This window comes from Ischnura elegans, chromosome 4 (genome assembly GCF_921293095.1).
Source record: "Ischnura elegans chromosome 4, ioIscEleg1.1, whole genome shotgun sequence".
Lineage (NCBI taxonomy): Eukaryota > Metazoa > Arthropoda > Insecta > Odonata > Coenagrionidae > Ischnura > Ischnura elegans.
Window position 1 is genome coordinate 101,708,030 of NC_060249.1, and position 23,579 is coordinate 101,731,608.

Here is a 23,579-nt window from a genome sequence, read left to right on the forward strand (position 1 = left end):
GGTATTCTGGCCGACTAGCCTTTAAAATAATATTCACACTGGCGGAGTGTAAATTACGCAGATATATTAATTACTCCTCAATTATTTCACCATCGGCGATACTCTCACATAATTATTGAACTCATTTGAAAAAGCCTCTGCGCATTTCCCCGCATCTTCTCACCCTATTGAAGTCATTAGTCGAGACTCGGAAGTTTTGAAGAGACAAGTATGTTGTCACTGAGTAATCACGCTGTCTCGAATGTAAGCGTGGGTCGGCAGAAAAGTGTTTGTGTAATCGTCGTGCACCACCCGGTCATTCTGAAGTCAACTAGCAGCTAACCTCCCATGCCTTCAAAACACACCACCCTGCGTGGAAAGTTAATCAAAAAGGCGATTAGCCCTGCCGTATGGGATATAAAGTACAATTTAGCTAATATGCACGATAAATAGTCTACAGAATTCTTTTCAGGAATGTTAAGTGTCATAAGTTTACCCTCAGCCAAAGGCTATGAGCACTAGGTCACCACACTACTCTTTAAATATTCATTTTTACATAATTAGCTATTTTGTTATAGATATACATAATTAGCTACAAAACCTCTCAGATTACCCTTAATCTTCGCCACTTATCTGAACCATACCTACCTGGACTACTAACCCTACCGACCTACCTAATTGGACTCTTCGACCGGTAGTCAAATGCTCTAACCAATAAGTCGCCTCACTACCTTTCAAGTATTTAATTTGAGTAGGTATGACTCGCTATTTCTTAGTAAAAATACAAATTTTATATCTATCCACCGTAACATGGAAAAGTCATCAAATTCGGATGCCTCCTGAGACTCGGAGGTGCTACAGGAAGTGGCGCGGTGGCTGATGGGCCAAGACAGGACATGGGAGGGCGGGTCCATCCCACAATGTCCCATCCGAGTCGTGAGCGAACTCGGCGGGCGCGGTAGGAATTCCGCGGCTGCTATGTGTTTGTGGATTAGTGTGGGGACAGCGATGCACAAGGTATATGCGCGCGACGGGCATATGGGACGATCAACTGCCAATGAATATTGATGACCAATCAATCCGACGGATGCATTACGGTGATGAGGAGCGTCGCCACGGTCGAGTGGGCCTCCGCCACCTCCTCCACCTCCAACTCTTCAAAGCTTCCCTTCCCCACCACCACCACCACATTCGAACTGCATGCGGATTCTGGGTCACCAGTTCATAAATGGTTCCGGATCCTCTCCGATTCTCCTCCTCTTCTTCGTCCGTTTTCAGCGCCAACATATGTATATCATCAGCGCCAACATATACGTGCATCATAAAAATGGATGCATGCACTTCCAAGATCAATAGACTTCTACACCGTTTCAAAGAAAATCTAGTAAAATTCCTAAATTATAAATATTATTTCAAGGAGAAGGTTTTTATTTAATGCAATCTAATTTATTTTAACTACACCTAGGTTCCCAAAATCCTCAACTCCTCTTTGGAGTCCAATACACTAAGCATTGGGTTCGGTGCAACGGTGTCATTTTTCGCTTTTGAAAAATAATTTCACTCCAAAAAGGTGGCTGCATTTTTTTTAACGGAGGGCTGAATGAATGAAGATTCAATTTATTTTCTCATTGGCACAGAAAACTCAAAACTTTCTTTGAAATTAACATGTGCATACCTACCTCCTTTACAGCCAGTTACGATGATAATGATAAATATTGATAGCGAATCAGGTAAGTAATACGCTACTTATAAAATTAGCCTGAAACGTGAAACCTATTCCATTCGTATCGTATATTGAGTGCATATGAAAGAGAATTCCAAGATCGTATACAGATTTTTACATGTGTATTGACGCAAACAGGCCGGGAAACGTCTGCCGAGTTTTGCTCGTACGAAATACATCCAATCAATCCGACTAGGGAAGTGCGGACGGACGCGCGTGTGAGATGGGGTCTGGGAATAGAGCGAGTGCATGGATGTATGTAAATACGTGCGGACGTCAGTCGTGACACGACTCTTCAAAAAACACGACCCACCCATCCATCTCTCCTCCCTATGCCCTTCCAACCCCCTCCTCCCCGCTTGCTACCCTATTGTTTTCTTAACGTCCCCAACACTGGTATCCGCGATTTGAAATGAATGACGTAGTAGTTGCACTCACGATACTCTTCCGAAAGGTGATTTTTACAAGAACTACCGCCACTAGCCATCCAACACGAGTTTTCTGAGTGTTTTGTTTTATTTTTTAAATTTTATTTATTTCGTCTGTTTCAGATTTTTTACTTCGTTCGGAGAGCTCACTATATACGGGATATATTTGATGTCACACGTTGGAGTAGTGATTTGAATGTCGCTCGTGCTGAAACGGTGTATTGAAGTATAGCGAGTTGGTTAGAGTCGCCGAATTCTAAAATATTTGGATTGCACATGGGCATAGCTGCATTCACCGTTAGGTATATTAATCTCAAATGAAGGGAAGGAAGAGGTCAGGTGGCGCAGGGAGTATACCCACCTGATTTTTCTTATTTTGTTCATATGGTACCAATAAATACAGATAAGGGTGCACAAAAATGTAACACATTTGTTACAGAATTCAGAATAAAAATTAAGAAAAATTTCCTCCCAAGTTTACGTTACTATGTGAAACTTATGAAAGAACGAGAGTTTACAGTTCACATGAAGTTTCACAACGTACTAAGCTCGAATACACGACGCATTACAATTTAAGGCTCCCTAAATTTAATGAACATGGGTATGAATGGGTATGAGTAAATATGATCTTAAAATGTTTATGTCTACTTACTGATTATTTTCGTTTGACAAGAAGACATTACCAAAAGGAGAAGTTTTTTGTAATTTACTCAGCATTGAATTCAGTAACCCTGACTCAATGTTAAAATGATGCCTGCCATAACAAATATTCTAGTCTCATATTTAAATGACACAAAACGCACACACAAGTTTTGCTCGTGAATTAGTGGCCATCACTCAACAAAAAATTGTATGCTAACATACCTCACATCAAGAGAAATTTAACACAGCTGAAAATTTTCTGTAAAAAATTAGTCCCATTGTATCCAAATGGAATCCCTTGTCAGTCAACAGTGGGATATAATATTGACGCATTTTAAATTGAGAAGATAAATATTGCATAATAAAGAACATCAAAGAAGCAAAAAATAACGCAACTAGGTATTCCAGAAATTTCGCACGGAATTAAGCTCCAGAAGGTCACTGATTGTGAGTTCGAGATTCGAGAACGTGAGGAGAAAAAGCGACATCAACATTTGGGAAATCTCGAAAAACTCCAAGGATGGCACTTTATGACATATAGTTAGTATTAATATAGTATCCTTAGTAAATACATACAATTCTCAAGTCATAATCTGGTTTATAGTAGTCTAGAAACTCAACCGATGCATTGCGTAAACATAATTTTCGCTAAATTTTCGACTACACTAAGTGTATCAAGATTTCGATAACTTTTTTTTTAATTCGAATAAGCCACTCCGAAAATGCCACTGAAGTACGTTTCCAACATGATAGAGCAAGTAAAATAGAGTTGAAAAAGATTCTTAATAAAAAAAATTGTGTAATGGCATATTATTTCATCACATAAATTCGCCAGATGGGCATCAAATTTTTTTAGTTTCTGAATGAGATTCTTATTTTGCGGTTCAAAAAAGCGTGCTTCGAAGACGATGATGAAAACGAGGGAGAGTTGAATCCACGGTTGAATCAAGTTCATCTCGAAAACCCAAATTTGATGACAATTTTCCCAGGGCATAAAGATTGAGTTTTACGACTGCGGACGTAATAAAAAAAAGTTCCTCTGTCTTTAATACCTCAAATGACGGAGAAAGAAGGGAAACACTGAGCTTTATGCTTTGAACAGGGAGAGCGATTCAGGCAGCTCAGAGCGATTCTGACAGCTGAGGAGCGGCGATTATTTCGCGGAAAACCTCAGATGCACAATTATATTGCATATCGCTTCCCAGTCCCTGGCTGGAGATTCACGACCAGGCCACAAAGCAGAGCGGCATCGTTTGAATATTTTAGCACTTGGCCGCGTCGATTAGGCTCTCGGGCGTGGAGGGATATCACGGGATATCGAAAATTGCCCGCAACGGCTGCACCGGCCATATACATGCGGTCGCATTTCATTTCCAAACTAGATTACGACTTTCCTTGGAGAGTTTTAGCGGTGGGAACGCCTACCGACCCACAACACATGTACAAAATCCCCGCACACTATAACACCACCAACAGCCTTCCCTTCCTATAATACCGGAGTCGAAAACACACCACCTACCCCTTTCTCTCCCAACCGAACGAAACCCTGAGTTTGCCCAAAGCCTCGCGGACCGCAAAAAATGAATCCACTTGTCGGGTCTCGACTTAGCGATTGTCACGCTTCGCCCATGCGACTTTCTCCCCATCAAATTGCCGCAGAAACGTTCAAAGCAAATATTCGATTCGTCGTTTATACCAATCCTTCCCCGCGATAAAAGATTCTACGCTCAAAGCTACATTTATCGCTTTCGAACTATGATTCCCAAAACCTCAATAAAATGTCATATACTCGCGACTGACAGAGGGAATTCCCCATGTTGACTGGCATTTAGGTTTGCATTTGATTTCAGCAAAGGAGTATCTGTTTTAGTACTACCACCTTTTGGAGATGAGCTTATAAACAGGAATCGCAAGGTCTGAGTGATCAAATGTCCTCGTGAAATGGTTAGCCCAGAAGAAAGGGTGGTGGTAATTGATAAATTCATGACATTCAGACCTCCACGAGTTATTTAGCAATTATTCTCTATTTACTAACAACTTGTAATATCTCTAGGCACGATATCTTATTTTAATGTCCTCGCATGCATAAACGCCATTTTTTATCAATTATCACACATGAAATGAAGGCTTTTCCAGTCTCAGTGTCTTCTTTCATTTATCTTCCAAAAGCAATCGCTTGGACTGAGTTTTTGGTCAAACATTTTGCTATAAACTTAGATATTGCTTAAATGGCCAGGCGCGGGATTATAAATAGCACTCAGATTAAATCAATTAAAATTTGATTCTTGCTTCCCAATTACCTCTTGGTAAAAATGGCGACATTTCGGCCATTTTAATGAGCACAACTCTAAGTTAAGTGAATAATTCCAAGTGGAGGTCAATGACTTCTCTATTCACATCAGTTTTTCATGGGATATTATCTGCAGGAATGTGGTGAAAGCTATCAATCTTAAGAGGATTAAGTTTTTTACTATCCATGACAGTTGTTTATTGTTCAAATTTGTGTCCAGGATTACATTTAGGACTAGAAGTTGACCACAATGAATCTGATCTCAAAGACTTGGTGGACCTTCCATTTGACGGCTGATGTCAGGAAAGATTCTGTATTGACCTCATGTGGAATAGTTTTTTTTCATTTAATACATTTTATAAATAAAAAATAAAATGTTTCTTTTTAGTTGCAATTATACCAATTCGGTTCTTATTCTTAAGGATCTTAATCAGCTGGTTTATTCGCGTTACCCTATTAAGGAATACGACGCTGAACTCAAGTCTTGGCTACGGGTGCTGAGCCAAGCTTCAGTATAAACTTAAAACTAGAGCCACTAGTTTACTCTCTGATATTGGGAAAGTTCAAATCAATTAACTTAGATCTCAGATCCTAAGTGAATAAGCATTCTGCCTTTAGCTAAGCTTGCGCTTCATTATCACGCAGTCATTCACTGGCAGTGAACTAAACCGAGCATCTGAGACTCCTTTGACATTTCGCAGAGAAGACTTGTAATTAAGCACACACATAGTATAATACATTCTCTCGATTGCTCGATGGGGGAAGAAACTACATCGCTAATGAAGTCGTATTACATAATCAATTCAGACTTTTGCGGATATTGGTGAATCCTCTCAGAATGTACATCTCATCTGTTGAACACGGAAGTCAAAGAGAGCATAGGTCTTTGCTTCAGAAAATATGCAATACGTAAACAGTTATTCGAAAAAACAAGTTTACTCATTACCTAACTAGCTATTTAAATATTTGGTAAAATCAGTAGGTAAATGCATTCTGAAACAGATGTGAATAGAAAAATATAGTTGAAAAGATTCAAAAAGCAAGCAAGAGATCAGTGGAATGTCACTCATCCCAGACCAAAAAGGAATACCATCAAATCCATACCGGCTATTCTAATCTGGAAAAATTAAAAAAAATATGAAAAAGAGAGAACAAATACTTTTCAGCAAACTCTAACAATTTGGCACATCATCTTACAAACTGTTTCCTAGCATATTTTAGAATGATGTTATCGCACAAAAATATTAGACATTTTGTAAAAAGGTAAAACACTATGTAATCGAACACTATAGAATGTATATAGATTGCATATTCTAGAAACTTTCACGGAGTGAAACCTGAGTCCGTTGTGTTTTTTTTGCCATTTTATATTCACTGATTTGCTAAAATGATACTTTAACTTTCTGTTGGTAAACATTAATTCAGTAAGTTCACATTCGAAATCTCGCAAATATTCAATGATATAATAATAAGCAATAAAACATCTAGTTGCAAGAGAATATGAGAGAAATTAGGACGACATGAAAACATTTGAGGCAAATTACAGGCATTAGCATTCTCAGTTGGTTCTCATATCTGAGCTCTCGAAAAATTGTCCCACGCGTATATTATAACGTGTATACTCGAAAAGGATATAACTGCAAATGAAAACAGTGAAAGGTGACACGGAACTAGATGCTATACGAGTAGTCAGAAGTTTTAAATCGTCTGAGATTACCAATGCATGAATGATGCACAGAGCTCAGAAAAACATCTCTTAATAATTAATCACCTATTAAAATTGCCTATGGTCAAAAAGTTTCCTTCATTTGATAGGGTATTAGTAATCCTTATTTAAGCCAAGCGCTGCCTGCTAGCAGCCTGCATCGTAGCGGTGCTGATAGCCTCTCACCAAAGTGGCCTCACACAGCGGGAGCTGTAACCAGAATGACGTCACACGGGCACCCTGCATTCATACTAACAATTAGCCGTCGCGTTTTCGCGCGCTTGAAAATTTTCACTTTTCATGTAATCGTGAAAAATAGATATCGTCATTTAAAAATCTGAAAGTGTTGAAATACGTACTCCAGGATTAATAATATTTCGATTTAGGCAATAAAAAAATAGGATACCACCCTATTATAATATTGCTGTGGCATCACTGTGGCAAAAATAATGTAAGACATTCAAGCAGAATGTGTATCTCATTCCGTTAGTGTTACCCATAATATCGCTTATCGCATTAAGATATGACTTTAGAATAGTAATGGCTGAGCATTTTCGGATTATTTTTAAATTTAAATCCAAGTAATAAAACAATTAAAGAAGGTGTATATATCCAGACAATCACTAAGTCTTCATTTTTCGATCCCTTGCCATCTGACCACATAATGATTTCATATTGAGGCTGACGGTTGTGATTATGCATATTATCAAAAAACGCGTAGTGGTTATTTTTAAAATATAAAGGTAACGGAATTATTTCACATGCAATGTGAATAGCTGTGGAAAAAAATTAAGTGCAATTAAGGCGCACTATCCGAAAAAAAAACGAACAAAATAAAGCAGAGGAAAATACCATAGGCAGATTAAGAGAAGAAGAGAGGGGAAACCAGCTCCAACCATCGTAATTCTTGAAAATATTTAAATATATATATACGCTTTGAAATGTTCCTCGGCGAGGTAAATGACGTAAAAAAAACCCTAGGATGGGCAGTATCACAGAACACACAAGATAAAGATTAAAAACTCACATTGATAACAAAATTTTCGGTGGCATTACCACCTTCCTCGGAGTTAGGTAAAAGACTGTAGGTAGAGGGTAAAGGATAGCTGAGGGAAGGGGAAATAGAGGGGAGGTAGGGTCCAAAGAGGGGGAAAAAAGAGTGAGCTGAGGCAATTATGGGATTATATGTGCATAATGTTTCTCTCCGACGAGAGTTTTCATTTCATCCGTTTAAGAATGTTTAGACCAAGTTGTATCATCTAAAACCTATGATTATGATTATCTAAAATCCACTAGTCATGGCAAATCAGATTTTACACGCATTGTCGATGAGAGGTATGGCACATGAACAAGGTGCCATGGACCCTAATGAACCGCTCACCCCGAAACAACGACCTTAATCAACCCCTAATCAATGCCATACCTGCACGTACGCAACTAAAAGAATTTTTTTCAATAAGCACGGATAATCATCTGGGATTGCTCCAGAAGGAATGTGGAATTAAACGGAATTTAATTCCCCGAGATATTCCACGCTGTGGAATCCTCCCACCCACATTGCTTATTCTTCATTCAGTTTACGCTGATAGGATTTGGTATTACGGCAACGCTGAGATATGTGCACCCATGCATAACCCGCTTCATTTCGACGGCGGAGGATATTTAAATTCCAAAATTACTCGTTGTAACTGAAGAGGCTTATTGTTCAACAAAATCCCAGCCATTCGAGAGAGAGAGAGAGATAGCTAGAGCCGCGGACTTTGGCCTCACAAAAATCTTATATGGATGCAAACTCCCAGAGCCACCGTATTCTAATCATCCCCTATACCCACTTCAACAAGAACGCGCAAAGCTTATTCGTGACCATTCCTCGACAGAATGCTTCATTTTACGCCACAGAGCGCGCACTACCCATTTCTCTCTTCTTTCTCTCACCAGCTACATTCCTTGGGAGCACTCACCCAAGCCTCAGAAAGACATCTTCAAACGTGGTTCGCAATTTCGCGAAGGGAGAGAGAAAGATACCGCAACGTCTTATTATACAGCGCTCGGCAAATCATCCATCTCAGTGCTTTCATTTCGCCCGCAATGAAATAGCAACCTCGCTGATTGCCCTCTTTTATTCCCAGCATCCCGAGTCGCAGTGCTTTTTTTTCTCTCATTTTATTAATACATTCGAATCTACACCGAAGGAGTCTCAACTTTCCAGCTCATTAAACAAGAAGGGGATACAGGGCGACTCGACACAAAGTTTTGACTCGCGAGGACAGCTTACTACTGACACTTCAACTAAGCTGATTGCAGTTGAGCGCGTGGAGATTTATGTCATGAAAATTCGAGCTTTCATTAAAAACGCTCAATCATTATTATTTTAATAACATTAACGAAGGAAATACAGCATTTTGAATGCAACGACCGTATGGTTAACATACAAAAGCACTTTAGAGATGCTAAAAGGAGATTGGTTTGAATCAAATTAAAAAGGGGATTTTAGGCGTTATTTTCAATCGAAGATTAGAGAAATAATTCTCATTTATACCATATTTTACCAACCTCCGCAAAAAATTATGAGGCAAAACTCAGATTATATTTCTAAAAGTGTAAAGATAACATTTGCATTACATTCTTCAACTAGGAATTAAAATTTCATGCATGAATGGGAAATCGTAAAACGCGGTTGGAAATACGTATACAACTTTGAGGTTGAAATGGCCCATAGAGTGGTTTCCAACTCAACCTTTATATAGGTAATTTTAATAACTTTTCCAACATTACTATGAGAAAAATAAAAGTAATATAATAATAGGTTAGGTCGAAGTAATAATAACTTCAATGTATTTTAGCAATAACTATACCACTTCTAGTGGATAACTCTTGACTTAATACATTACATACACGTACATTAATATATTTGGTAGATTTATCATGTCAATAAGTCACGTAATTGGCCGATTTTTTTTCTTCTGGTGAAAAGGATATCATTAAATTTAGACGTGCAAGTTTGCATGCAAGGTATGAAAAAGTAAGTCTCTCTCGATCCATGGGCCACCATATTCACAGTAGTATTTTATTGAAGCTCACAAAATGAAGGCTGAAAAGGAACAATTAATCAAGTCTTTCTTTCCAGCTGCCAGCAATTTGTTATCCCATTTTTTAACTATAAAAATCAAGGCTCTTTTTGTGATGCAAAACATTATTGCATGTCACATATATATGGGTTTGACGTAGCATTTGAAAATAATTATTTTATCTACTACTAAAATATTTCAACATATATACTTTAAAATAATATTACATTAAGTGCACCCTGATAGCGACCAAGAAATAATATACTTTTAAATTTAGCTTAAATCTGATATCATCGATATAAAAGAATTAATCAAGCAGTGAAAACATAATACGTGTTTGCGGTGGCTTTGAATTAGCTTATGTATTTCCCCATGCAGATCATTCTCTCTGATCTTCTTCCATCAAATATCAAATTGGTAGCACAGTAGTAATTAACATGAAAGAAAGTAACAGCTAAATTAATTTCATTATGCACTGAATTCCTGCTTTTTAATGAAAGGTCAGTTGACCGATGAATTTCCGATGGATCAATTCATGCATATATGCTTCAATAGTATTATTTTTTTGTACCAGGGCAATTATTCAGAGTGATTGGAAGCATGTACTACCAGGGAAATGGATCGGCGATAACGTGAAACATAGGAAGAACGCCTAGGTTAAAAATGTCGAAATATCATTCTTATTACGTAGGGTAATTGAAACAAGGCTTCGGGTAGTAAATAAAAATAACGAGAGCGAAGGGAGGAATAAGTGAAAACAAGAATTGAAACATTGAAAACTATTATCACTGACAGTTGATTGATTTAATTTAATTTCTGCCAAAATTAGCGAAAATAGAAAGTTGAATGGAGGACCAAGAGTCTCTAAAGAGCTAAATCAAAATTAATTAACCCAGTTAAGTGAGCAACTTTAGAATGAAGGCCATATGTTATCCCATTTCTAATATTTAGAAATTTTACTGATGACCTTTTCTGGACACCTTGAAAATATTGATTCTATCGATCAACTTAATTATCCAAATCCATACTTAGTTAATGAGGATCTTTTCGGGTAAAGAACAGGGCAAAGGAAGCACGAAATAATAAAATAATTTTGTATGGCCAAAAAATGCACGTCAGTATTGTAAAACCAAAATTACTGTACACAATGTAAATAAAGGAATACAGTAAAAATAAGTGAGAAAAATCCCAGAACCTACATTGAAATGGCCCAAGTTAGTGGTTTAACGATATTTCTCTCGAAGACAACATACGCTAAGGGATATAGGAATAATTTGATAGCAAGGAATAAGTATTCCATTGAAAATAATAATGAGAGGGTATGAATTTCAATAAACACCAACGAGCATCATTAAAATTGATGAAATGCTCCCGCAGAGCTAGAATATTTCACACTCATAAGGCTGTGCGTTATTATCATGCAAATATCAATCACGCTAAAAGCTCAAAAAACGCCGAAGAATTTTCAGCGAATATTAGGTAGACATTTCGCAAACGAATGTATGAAAAAAATTAGGTCACATTCATTATCAAATTAAAAATCCCGAAATAAACTCGAAAAGCCAATTTCTCAAAGATATTCATCAATCCCTCCGGCAAATATACTGTCGCACGCGATTTTCAAAAGGAAAGGCATTCAGGATTTTTATGAATTCAAATAAAAATACAACTCAAATAACTCCAAGCGAACGGAGAGGGGACGACGCCCTTCTTTGCATGAAGGAAAAAAGGCGACTACCGTCACGGCTATTATCGATAAAAATTGCCATGAAAAGACTACGGTGGAACAGGAAACGGTACACTAACAATTTAAAAAATCATTTGACGCGTCGTTTTACGTGCCGCTACGGATAGATAAGTATCCTCATGTAACGGACACATGTGTAAATAAGATGGAGAAGAAAGAATTTATTTAAGGATGCAAGTTCGCGATCATGCGATGCAAAGCAAACAGTTTTCACATATTAATTTTTATATAATCCGTTGTCAGCATAGACTATAGTAAACGTCTACGAGCTTATTAAGCAAAATTTGGATAAAGAGAATAATTAAATGTATTGAAATGTAATGTTTCCCACAATAATTTAATGCATAACGCGTTTCGACTCGCAGAGTCATCATCTGGTAAATTATTTTTACGCCAACATTTTTTTCTAGCTATAAGAGCCGACTGTAGCGCCAAATTCACAAACTTTAGCCAAAATAACACCAATCATTAGTTAATAACTCCAAAAGTATTCCCGGATAAATTGAGTTATCTTTTTATTACGATTCTAAAGGTATATCGAATATCCGGTCAGACTTGTCGTCACAACGACCGAATGCGTAGATAAGTGTCTCCAAAAGAACCTGCACGAAAATATGTAAAATATAAAAAATGTTAAAACTATTATTTGTGGCTCTTATTAAATGAGGTATGTATGCACTATGGGAATAGCACATTTTGAAATATTCATGAAGCTTATATGTAATAATTTACAATAAAAACACATATATTATATTATGCGTACACATTAATTCAATGAATATTTCAAAATGTGCTATTGCTAATAAATATCTGAATAAATAATTATAAATACACATATACATAATTTATTTATTTCGTTTGTCGTACTCTACCTACTCAAGAAAGATGGATTGGTGGTAAGCATTAGGGGCACTCTGAAATCTCCCATATTATCCACATCTCAAGCTGGGGGACTGTCCTCGGCGGGGTCCCAGCGCCCAAAGACCCTATCTCGTCTTACCTTTGCAGTAGTATTTGAGATATAAGTATGGAGGGGTAGGCTGGGTTCTTCTGTCGTCGCAAGTCCCTCACCGTCATGGAGGAGCAACAGAACCTTTGTGAACTCCTCCGTGCCCCTTAACCTACATGATTCAGGCGATATCCCGTGGATAGCGCGCGTGGGACATCCGGAGAGAGAGAGAGAGAGAGAGAAGGAAGTGACGTTTCGCATGCACAAGAGCAGAAGCGCTCCGAAATGCTTGAGTGCATGTCCAAGAGGGCAAAACGCGCCCTGATTTTGACCTTTGACCTTAAAATAGGTTGGGGGAAAAACAACTTTGCCGCTCCACTATTAATAACCAACCTCAGTTCACCACGACTCCCACGCGAAATCCGTGGACTCAATTATTCAGGACCCTCGGCCGAAATCCTGAAAGTTTTATCACAACCACTACAAAACAAGCTAGTACCCGGTGTTGCTTCTTATTGCGGTTGTACCGAGCCGTAATAATGTTTCGTTTCGCAAATTAAATTTGAATTTTATTCAGCGAGAGGTAAGTTGATGCAGATTTCCGAATAGAAAAATCTTATCACCCAAGAGCCGAATATTTTGTATATCCAGAAATGACACCAAAACTGCAATGCCGCTGAACCAAGCCCTTGCTGTTAAGACAACAATCAATTAGGAGCGTCGAAGGAGGGCCTTATTCCCTGCCGATTGAAAACAGTTAAGAAGTCCACGGAGGAAGAAGCTTAGACCCGCGAATTTAATGCCCCCCGACATATACCCCCGGATGAAGTGCCCCCCTTTTCAATCTCTCCGCGCCTCAGTCGAACGAAAACTTTGCAATTTTATATAGATAGATAGATATAAAAATATTTTTTGTCCAGGAAAAAAATCCATAAGAACAAAAATAAAAAAGTACAGTATGCAGGTGCACTAATTACAAAATAGTTAATAAAAAAAATGATAAACTTTCAGCAAAGCTTTATAGAGCAAAGAGAAGATAGGTGAAGGAAGGAAGGAAGTGGCTTTCTAACGAATGATTACTTGAGGACTGGGTAACGTAGTCCACCAAAATGCCAGCGATCTTTAGATTTCTCATAGGTAATTTATGGATTACCGGGAAACTAAATGGCCGCTCTCGGGTAACTGTTTCCATGATGCTTATTTCCTTTTTTACAGAGTGCGTGAAATACGTTCTTCTATACATCCATACTCGTGTCTTAATAAGAGAAATTTAAGATACGTGTCCAAGGCTTTATTGTAAAAACTTTGTGATTAGCAAAATACGGAGCATATTTCTGTGCTTATAATATTTTTCATGCATTTATTTAGTTCCTATAAACGCGGTTAATATTTAATCTCCACAGTTATAGCAGAAAAAAACACGGCAGTGGAGTATTTTAACGTTTTTCTTAGCATCAACACGGCGCGTAGTAAACGTTATTTCCGGGAAGAAAGAGCTACCTTCCACAATTTTATGCGATACATTAAATGGCAAGGAAATTATTTCCACCGATTCAATGTGAATATTAAGCTTAAGGGGCCCTGGAAAGTAATTTATTTACCCTACGTGCTATAATTATGGTAGCGCGTTGATTTATCGTTAACTTCAATCTGTAGGTATTGAGAACATTCTTGAATTTCCACCTGAGATTATCATTTGCATCGACAAGGTTTTAAACGTCAATTACGACACCAACAGATAGCCAACAAATAACTACCACACAACCAAAAGAAATACTACTAAAATCAAAATACCAAGGCAAGAGACGGAGGGTAAAAGCCTAAATGTTAGAGTACGACTGAATTATTGCATGGCAACGTAATTTACGAATAGCGGTAATGAAAAACATGGTTACTTAAACTCCTTGATGAGGAAATTCGGAAATAAATGCATAAATTTACAAAAGAACTTTATAAACTTAAACAGGAACACTTTTTCTGGTAGATAATGACGAGAAATTTGACAGCTAAATTTTTGAATTCCGAGTCACATTATTTTCCTTTGATCTCTTCTAATAATTCCGATTTGCTTGATGGGAAATACTGCCGCAGGACGATTCCAACTACTATCAAATCGATTGAAAACGAAGGTAAAAGGAAATCAGAGTTCATTCACTCGCGTCGGAAACTAGATCATGTTCCTCCAGCGGTATCGACCATGCAATCGGATCGGATGATATGTGATTGAAGCTGAAAAGCAGGTTGAGATAAACGGATACCCACCACTCCATAAATACTTCCATTTAATATCTATGAGTGCGTGCAGTCATCACCGCAAGGGGAGAGTAAACAAACTTGCCAGGTACATGGCCAATATTTTATACTAGAGCGACCTTCACCGACCGGTTTTCAACGTTAGGTCATAATCGAGATCGGAAGAAACCTGTTGGCGGTGTACGGTCGCGCGCCGCGAGGTTCTATAAATAAATATTGGTCAAAACCTAGTGAGCCACCTCATTCATTCACTGCGCCTCCTCTGAGATTACGCACGTGGGTGAAGAACTGCATTTTCTTATCCTTGCAAGTGTTTATGGCCTTTTAACTGAGGGAAATCCACTGTCTCCAACAATAGTTCGTAAAATATGTGCTCCAAAGGCATAAACTCATATGAAAATAGTGTGCATATTCCTTCTTCTTTTTCATAGGCTCAAAAGTAACTAAGTATACAAAGCAACGGATTCAGGCGAGGTATTGGGAAACCTCATTATTTTATAAAAGAAACTACCTAATTAAATAATCATAAAATATAACTAAACTGAATAAAATATTCACAACTTTTCACGTAAAACTGCATTTGTTAATTTGTAATACCCGATGATGCATTAATTTAGAATATATAGCATTCATACTATAGAAAATGATAAAAAATGTCTTGGAATTTTGACAATTAAGATACGGGCAATGTATATTCTTTGTTTTAATCAATAAAATCGTACTTTATATTTACAATAGGGTGAGAATTAAAAATTAAATACAGAGAGACGTTTTTTGTGGGAATTCCTCACTTTTGGGCACTTCAGCATTCCGTAGCAGTAAGAATTCTCTTCTAAACGATGCATAAGAACCTTTTACATACTGAAAATACAACTTTAAGAAAAAGTATCAATATTCTACCTAGTATTGATATGAAAATTACCCCGTAAAACAAATTTAGGCTTCTGATGGCCTTCTATTTGCTTCCAGATTTAATTTATCTTCAATATTAAAACTATATATGCGTTATTCGGTGAACATATTTCTCCCACCATTGAGAATCTTAATGAGAAGTTATAAGGAGCTTATCTTCTACCACTAGTTTCACACGCCTAATGCGTCTTGTTGCCAAAGTGCAACCCGAAAAAATTCGCTTGAACCCATGCCGTTAATGGGCTCTTTAAGCGAAAATACATAAACAAATTGACGTCAAGACGTATAAGTGGCCCGGGTAGACGTTGGAACGACCGCCTTACATCTACATAGTACCCTGAGAGCCACCTCGATGGTATTTGGTAGAGGATGATCAATCACAAGCATGAAATGTACAAGAGGTACCCACATGCGCGTCACACGGTTATAAAAATGGTCGGCATACTAACAAATTATACTTCCGCATTCATGCAAAGTCAAAAGTTGCCAACTACTAATGTCCAAACGTCCTAGAGGTGGCTCGTACGGTATTGTGTAGGTGTAGGCAATCTAAGAACCTAGAACGTGCAAAATACGACCTTAGTGGTGTTTAACGAGGCATAAATATGTAATCGAAGCAATTTCTGTCGAAAATAAGACTTAAAGCACGGCGACTAAATGGTATTCTGCTTATTCAAACCCGTGTACCCGAGCTTTATGGAGCTGATCATTACGTAGGGCTTTCTGAGGTCTTCTCTTCCACCAAGAGTTTCGTATTTTAATCACGCCCGTTCGCAAACTGCGAAGAAGAGATTCCGATCTGTTCGGCTGACGAGGGGAAGGAAGCCTCGCTATTCAAGAATCCCGCCACTCAACAAGGTCTGCGCTCAGAGTTGGCCATCTCCTCTTACCCGCGGGGAAATCGTACATCCTCCCCCAACTATAGCACGGTGCTTCTCCCCCGTGGTCTCCCGCAGGGGGTTTATTTTTTGCTCTCCGGCGGTTGCCGGCAATTAGCATTTCAATGGATGCACCTTCCCGCGCATTGAAAGCAAGAGCTGCGCAGGTCGGGCCAGAATATTTCGTTTACGTGGTACTTTCCCTCACAACGCCATTCGCGGTTACTATCACCAATTCATTCATTGTCATTTAAATTCTAAGGTTAAGAGAATTAATGGACTTTTCTTTACACAACTTAACCTTTAATCGTCGACTAGTTACGATAAGCCGTATCTTTTTCAAGACTAGTGGTATCAAATATATTGATACTTGGTTATATACCAGGTCGGGTGATGGTATTGGCATATGGTATGCATCAAGTACCAATGTGCTTTGTACCACTTTTCTTGAAAATGATGGTGTGTCGGAACTAGTCGACGATTAAAGGTATGGCAAGGTATTTGGAGGAGGCGACCGACAGCTGAGGTCATTTGCACCATGAGGTAAGGGTAGGTAAGGAAGGGTGGAGAGAAACCCGGCGTCGGCGTTAGCCTGCTCTTAACGAAAGGCGCCAAAGGGACCACGGCATAACGTCCCACCCGACGGACGAAGTGTTGCGCTTGAAATGTCCTCCACACAACATTCAAGCAGGGATCGGGCAGTCTCTGAAAATTCTCTGCCGCTGCCGGGATTTGAACCCGGGCCCGACGGGTGGGAAGCCAACACTCTAGCCACCATACCAACCCGATCCCCCGACGATTAAAGGTTAAGTTGTAGAAAGCACAGTTTGTTATTTTACTTACTTAAAATGGAATTCTACAAGGTTAAGGACTCAACAATTCAGTGAATTTAAATATTACCCCGTAAGCCGCCTCAGTACTCGTGTGGCGAGGGAGGTTAGGTGAACAGCCGTAAAAATAACAATGAGTTCCACCAATCATTAATTGGGGTCATTAATTTTCAGTCCCTCAGTGCTCTAAGATTCCCACGATTTCAATTTTACATCCTCCTTCCAAATATTTAAGTTGCGTTGAGTCCCACCAATTTTAGATTAGAGGCTTTAATTTCCAGTCTCTGAGAATTCTTACATTTGTCCAAAAGTCCAATGTTAGACCCTCCTCCCACGTGTATAGGTCGTGAAAAAAGTAATTTGATTTGTTGCGCTAGTCACTCCATTTTGCACAGATCAGGGAAGCTATGTCAACTGCTTCAGTTACTTAAAGAGGAGAGATATGGGTCAAGTAAAAATCTGTAGGTGCGCACACCATTCTCGTTTACACAAATCGAGTACAACGAGCTATAATAAAATTGATTCCATGAATCCTGTGAAAAACACGTAAGCTTTGTTAAGTATACGATCCTAACAACGATTCCAACATAACTTGCGATAAACTATTCCGTGATATTTTGGAAGACACTATTATAGCAGTTTTAATCACAGCAGAGACTCAGTGGTTCTAATATTATTTTTCTAATAAAGAAAATATATAAAGAATGCATTAAATCACTCGATATGAAAGAATTTGGTAAAATTCTCACAACCTTATCTTTTCTGCATAAAAAGTTAACAGATGGCGATAACCTACCATTGTTAATTATTTGATAGTACTATATATAGTTTCTTCACGAATCACTTTTCCCCATATTTCTCTACACGGCATGGGGCAGTGCACCTGAATGGGAGAACGAGATTACGAGCTCTTATTGGGCTTGGGAGAAGAGGGCGGAGGAGGCTAAGGTCGTGGCGGCAGTGGAGGAGTGAAAGGGGGAGGATGATCGCCCACACGGCAAAGAGGCGGCGGATATATATGCATAAGCACGACGCCGAAGAGCGGGCGATTGCTGGGAGGAGGAGGAGGAGGGCCTGGGAAAGGAGACGGGACGGAGTGGAGGAAGAAATAACCTGTAGTCTTCTTGAGCTTCCATCCTCCCACACGGCAACAAAAAAATACACCACCGAACCAAACAGGTTTTCCGTCCAACTCCCTCTCCCTCGACCCTCAGCGCTCAACTTGAGAATCCCCACCGCGCTATGCCCACTACGCCCAGGACATAACCGAAACCGCCCTACCTGCGCTCTCGAGAAAGAGCAAGAGAGCGCCAAATTCGATACTCCAGTGCAGGTACTCGAATACTTCCTGACGTCAGGTGGATACTTGAATGCCTCCAGAGCACTCGATTACCTTGGCGAGGACAGCAGGGATGTCCCGATGAATATCACCGTTTAATTAGTTATTATTATACAACATCACTAATTAGTGAAACGTATAATAATACATTTGTATAATAAACGTCAAAAGTATAGTGACGGCAATATGTATGTTGCCTTGGCATGAATGTAGAAGAATATTTTGTTAGAATGTGATAACGTTTTTATAGTCAACTGGCGTGCATGTGGGAATCCTCTTCCATGTTCCATGCTGGTAATAATTGATCACCCCTGGCAAACTCCCAAGAGGTGGCTCGCAGGGTGTTATGTGCATGTATCTTCAGTGGTTTGCGAGATAACTGTGGAATTCTAATTCACGGCTAAATAAATGTAATAAAACTTTACAAATTCCCAGGTCGTGTTATTAGATAAACCGCGAATGGTTTCAGCATTCACGCGTCAGTCTCAATTAAGGAAATAAATTTTCCCTTGAGAATGATAGCTTTTAATCTATTAATTTCGGCATTTAATATTAGTTCAGACCTACTAACACCCGGTAGGATGCATTCGAGAACCCACCTAGTTATTCCAGTACCAATTTCAGTATTCTAGTTCCTATCTGGGAGAGCGAGTATCCATCCGTGATCCATCTCGCCATTAACCCACCTATGACCCAGTACACATCTGGATACTCCCATTCTCATTTCGGAAGTCGAGTGGTCATCAAGGTATTCGAGTATACACCCTGACGAACATACGACTGACAGCGGTATTCATCCTTACATCATTGCTGTATTCGTTGAGATTATCAATTAGTCACGGAGATATTCGAGTATTCAATTGAAGTCAGGAGGTATTCGTCCAGCCACCTGAGTAGCTCATTTTAAACCAACGGAATGAATAAATTAATGCATACTTAGATCAATAAATATTTTTTTATCACATAACCCAAGTTTTACAATAACTGAATTCTCTCATAACTTCATAGACCGTGAGATGCAATGTAATTGCTTTCTTATCTTTCGATATTTTGATATTAGTAGGTGTTATTAGTTAGTTTGGCTGAGAGTAAAAGTAAAAAGGACTTTTAACTAATGAATACCATAACAAATATATCTCAATGGGCCAATATGCGAGCTTTGGTTGACCACTGGAGGGTGATTACAATTGATTTGTGTGGACGGTGTGGTGTGCATGTGGGAGTCCAAATGCATGCTGCATGCTGGTGATTGATCACCCCCTGCCAAACACCCTAGAGGTGGCTCGCAGGGTAATTTGTAGATGTAGATGTAGATGATTTAGGTACAACTTTAGAAGTATTGATGCATTCGTCCGAATACTAGTTTCCCAAAAAAAATTCAATGGTCAACTGGACCGTCACACGTAATAATTGTATCTATAATGTAATATATAATACAATATAAATACTAATTTTTAATGTTGTAATAATGTAATTTCCTGGTAGCGCAAATGGTAGAGCACCCGGCCGGCAACCGGGAGGTTCTGGGTTCGAGTCGCAGTCAGCCCGCATTTTTACCCTCGGATTTCAGGTTTTATACATCTACGATAGCACCGTTGTCGTCATTCTTTTTTTTGTGTTCCTATCCCTTTCTTTCCCTCTCTATGCATTTATGTTATTGTATGTTAGCGCTTATGGCGTTGTGCGAATGAACGAAGGAGTACTATTTAATAATGTAATGTCATGTGCAAGTAATGTAATATTATAATAGCTGTATAGATGTATTACATGGGCAAACAAGAATAAAAACTGGGCATTTTTTGTATCCATATAGGTAAGACTTCGAGTATTCAATCACTATAATGCAATCGAATATCTGTCCCAGAGTGGGTACACTCGGCCCAGTCCCGAGAGAGAGGCTTCTCTGGGCGGCGGGAGAAAGAGAGAGTGGGTTGGGTTTCCTAGCGAGGGTAGGGGGTGGGCCGGAAAGAAGGGGGTGGGAGGAGCCCTTCCCCGAGGCGGTCGCTGCCTTACTTATATCTTTCGTGGCGGTGGGGTGGGGATTTTTTAATGCTTCGTTTACATTGCCGGGGTTAAATAATGGCTGACATGGCGGCTATAACCAACAGCGGGGAAACACTCGAGCTTCCCACATATCCCGTGCGTCAAAACTGAGATTGGCACGCGGACGTGAGCGCTCAGCATACTCAGGCAATTTATTAAGCTAAGTAGCCAGCCTACTGAAACTTTACTGTAATTAAGTAGACCAATATAATTATGCTTCATGAATTTACTCACGAATCGAAGATTTCAACAGGACCGATTAAATTGATACAGAATCTTCTCGTAGACAGATACGTACAGACTACAGACACGTACTCTAGCGCATGTAATTATGTTTCGATTACACTCTCGATCCACTATTTCTTTCCGAAATACACTTTTCCTGATTGACTTCAATAGCGTACTAGTAAGAATTACATCCACCGATTTTTTTTAAATTAAGAGTTAGCAGTTATAATAGTACGATAGTACGTTGAACTCTTCGAAATATATATCTAAAATATAATTTGCAAGACCTCGATGGCTGCGTGATAAAGTCCAAACTGGAGGTCGTGGGCTCGGGTCTCTCTTTGTTAGGCTATCTATATCATGGGCATGGGTCTTCGTGATCGTTTATCGTTAGACATATAGGCCGTTAAGTGCTGTTTTGGAAGTACTAGGAAAATAAAAAATTAGGTGACTGAAGTATAATCTCTCAATAAGTTCTCAATAACGGAATTAATTTTTACATCATTAATACTTCCCTTACCACCGAAAAAAGCACCGCATTGGCCATATATATCAGGATACCTCAACAAGTTAACACTTATATCGACACGACCATCTATGCCCTGAATAGGGGTAACCTACTCATTCGGGTCTCGATCCCGCGACCTCCTGTTTGGCAGGCGAGATTTTTACACCACCGCCTCCTAGGCCAGCAATAGCATTGACTACAATTTACGCTGACTCAGGCAAACCTCACGCGATGTGTTTATGACTAGAGGCACGACGATAGCCAGCGTAGAGATCAAGAAAACGCTGGAGCGATGAGAAGGGGAGGCTTCAGAGCCTAGCTAGCTACAACAACGCCCTCTCTCTTAGGAAGATGGAATGAAAGATACAGGAGGGATGAGAATGGGGAGGGCCCTTTTTATGTACACCTACGGGAAGGGCTGCCCTTCCGAATTGTCCTCCCCCTCCTCCTCGCCCTCCACCCACCCACTCCCTAATTTACTCCCTCCCACCCCACCTTTTCTCCTCTCTCTCACCCCCAAAGCAACATACCTTCCTCGTCTACCTGCCTGTTCTCTCCACCCGCCCGTTTCCTATTATACTCCTTTGACCTGAACTGCTGAGCAATCTTTTGAGCGTCCGTGGTGCGTTGTTGCCATGGGATTCCGGGCGAAGAGAATCTCTAGGAAGGAGATGCCAGGAAAGGACGTTAGGTGTGAAAATTCTTGCTTCGGAGACATGTAATTCTTTGCCCTCTGCATTTATGATACGATGAATAAAAAGCTCCGATTCGGAATACACAGGTCGTCCCCATAAGAATTCTATGCTATTTTTCCTGAAGCCCACTCGGAAGTTTACATCGGAATGTACAAACCCACACTAAACCGTTGTTTGCTCTCGAAACAATGTAATTGTTTCCCTTTTCGTAAACAAAGCTAGAAATTAAGCACACACACTGCTTAGAGGATTTTGAAATGAAAGTATAATTGAACTGAACATTCTTTTATGCTTCAAATGCCTTAGGTAACATTAAGAAAAAATCTTTTAAGCCATGCTATCACGGAGAAAGAGTCAATTTATTCATTCTATGCAAATTTCACGCCTTAAAGTTATCGAAAGCTCACCATCGGTAAGTTACCTGAAAAATAGAACAACCATTATTTTCCATAAAATATTATGTAAGGATATGATTAATACGTTACATCACCAACTAAGCAAAAATCATTTCCGAGTCAATTTAAGGTAAATTAATCTTGAATGAATTTGACTATAATTCAAAAGACGACACACGGTGATAACAAAGGAAGTACATTTGTAGTAATACTAACCTATATTATATAAACGTTATTTACGACAGCTTCCCCAACTGATAGTGAACGACTGAACCCGAATCAATCTAATTCAAATTGATCTTTAAACGGGTGCTGAAGGCTTACCGCTGTTCTGACACCACAGTGGGGCAAAACTAGACACTTACGAGCACCGTGTAATGCGACTTGAATTTGGGGCCGGAAAGGATCCATCACTTCTCGTAACACTGGGGAGCGATTCGAGACCACCTGACCATTTTTAGATCTTGCGCAGTCATTGCGGTGATTTAGTAAGTGTTTTTTTTTGTTTCCTTCGGGGAGATTTTGAAATGGTAGACGTTCCCATTAAATTTTTTTGTGATGGAAATTTATTTCGCGCAGTACCCAACCATTGGGAGGGGAAGCCGAAAATACACGAGCTCTTGAGCCGCATTTCAAACATCCGGTCAGTGGGAGAAGCGAGACTTTCGACATAAACAAGCTTCGCAGACGCATCAACGTGGGTGGTGGAATGTCGTTCGGTCGCTCCTATATAGGCCCCTCTCCGGCCATGTGAACCGCGGTCTCAATCAACTAAGCAGTTTTTTTCCCCTCCCCGATTGAATTCGCCATTAAGCCCGGCATACGGTCGGTCTCTCGACTCGGCCAACTTCCACTCTCACCTGCTTTAAAACCGAAAACAGGCTCAAGAGAGAAATAAAGACAATCGTGAAATTCCAGCACGTATCTCCGAAACCGATCACCTCCTTATACACCACAGGATCTTCCT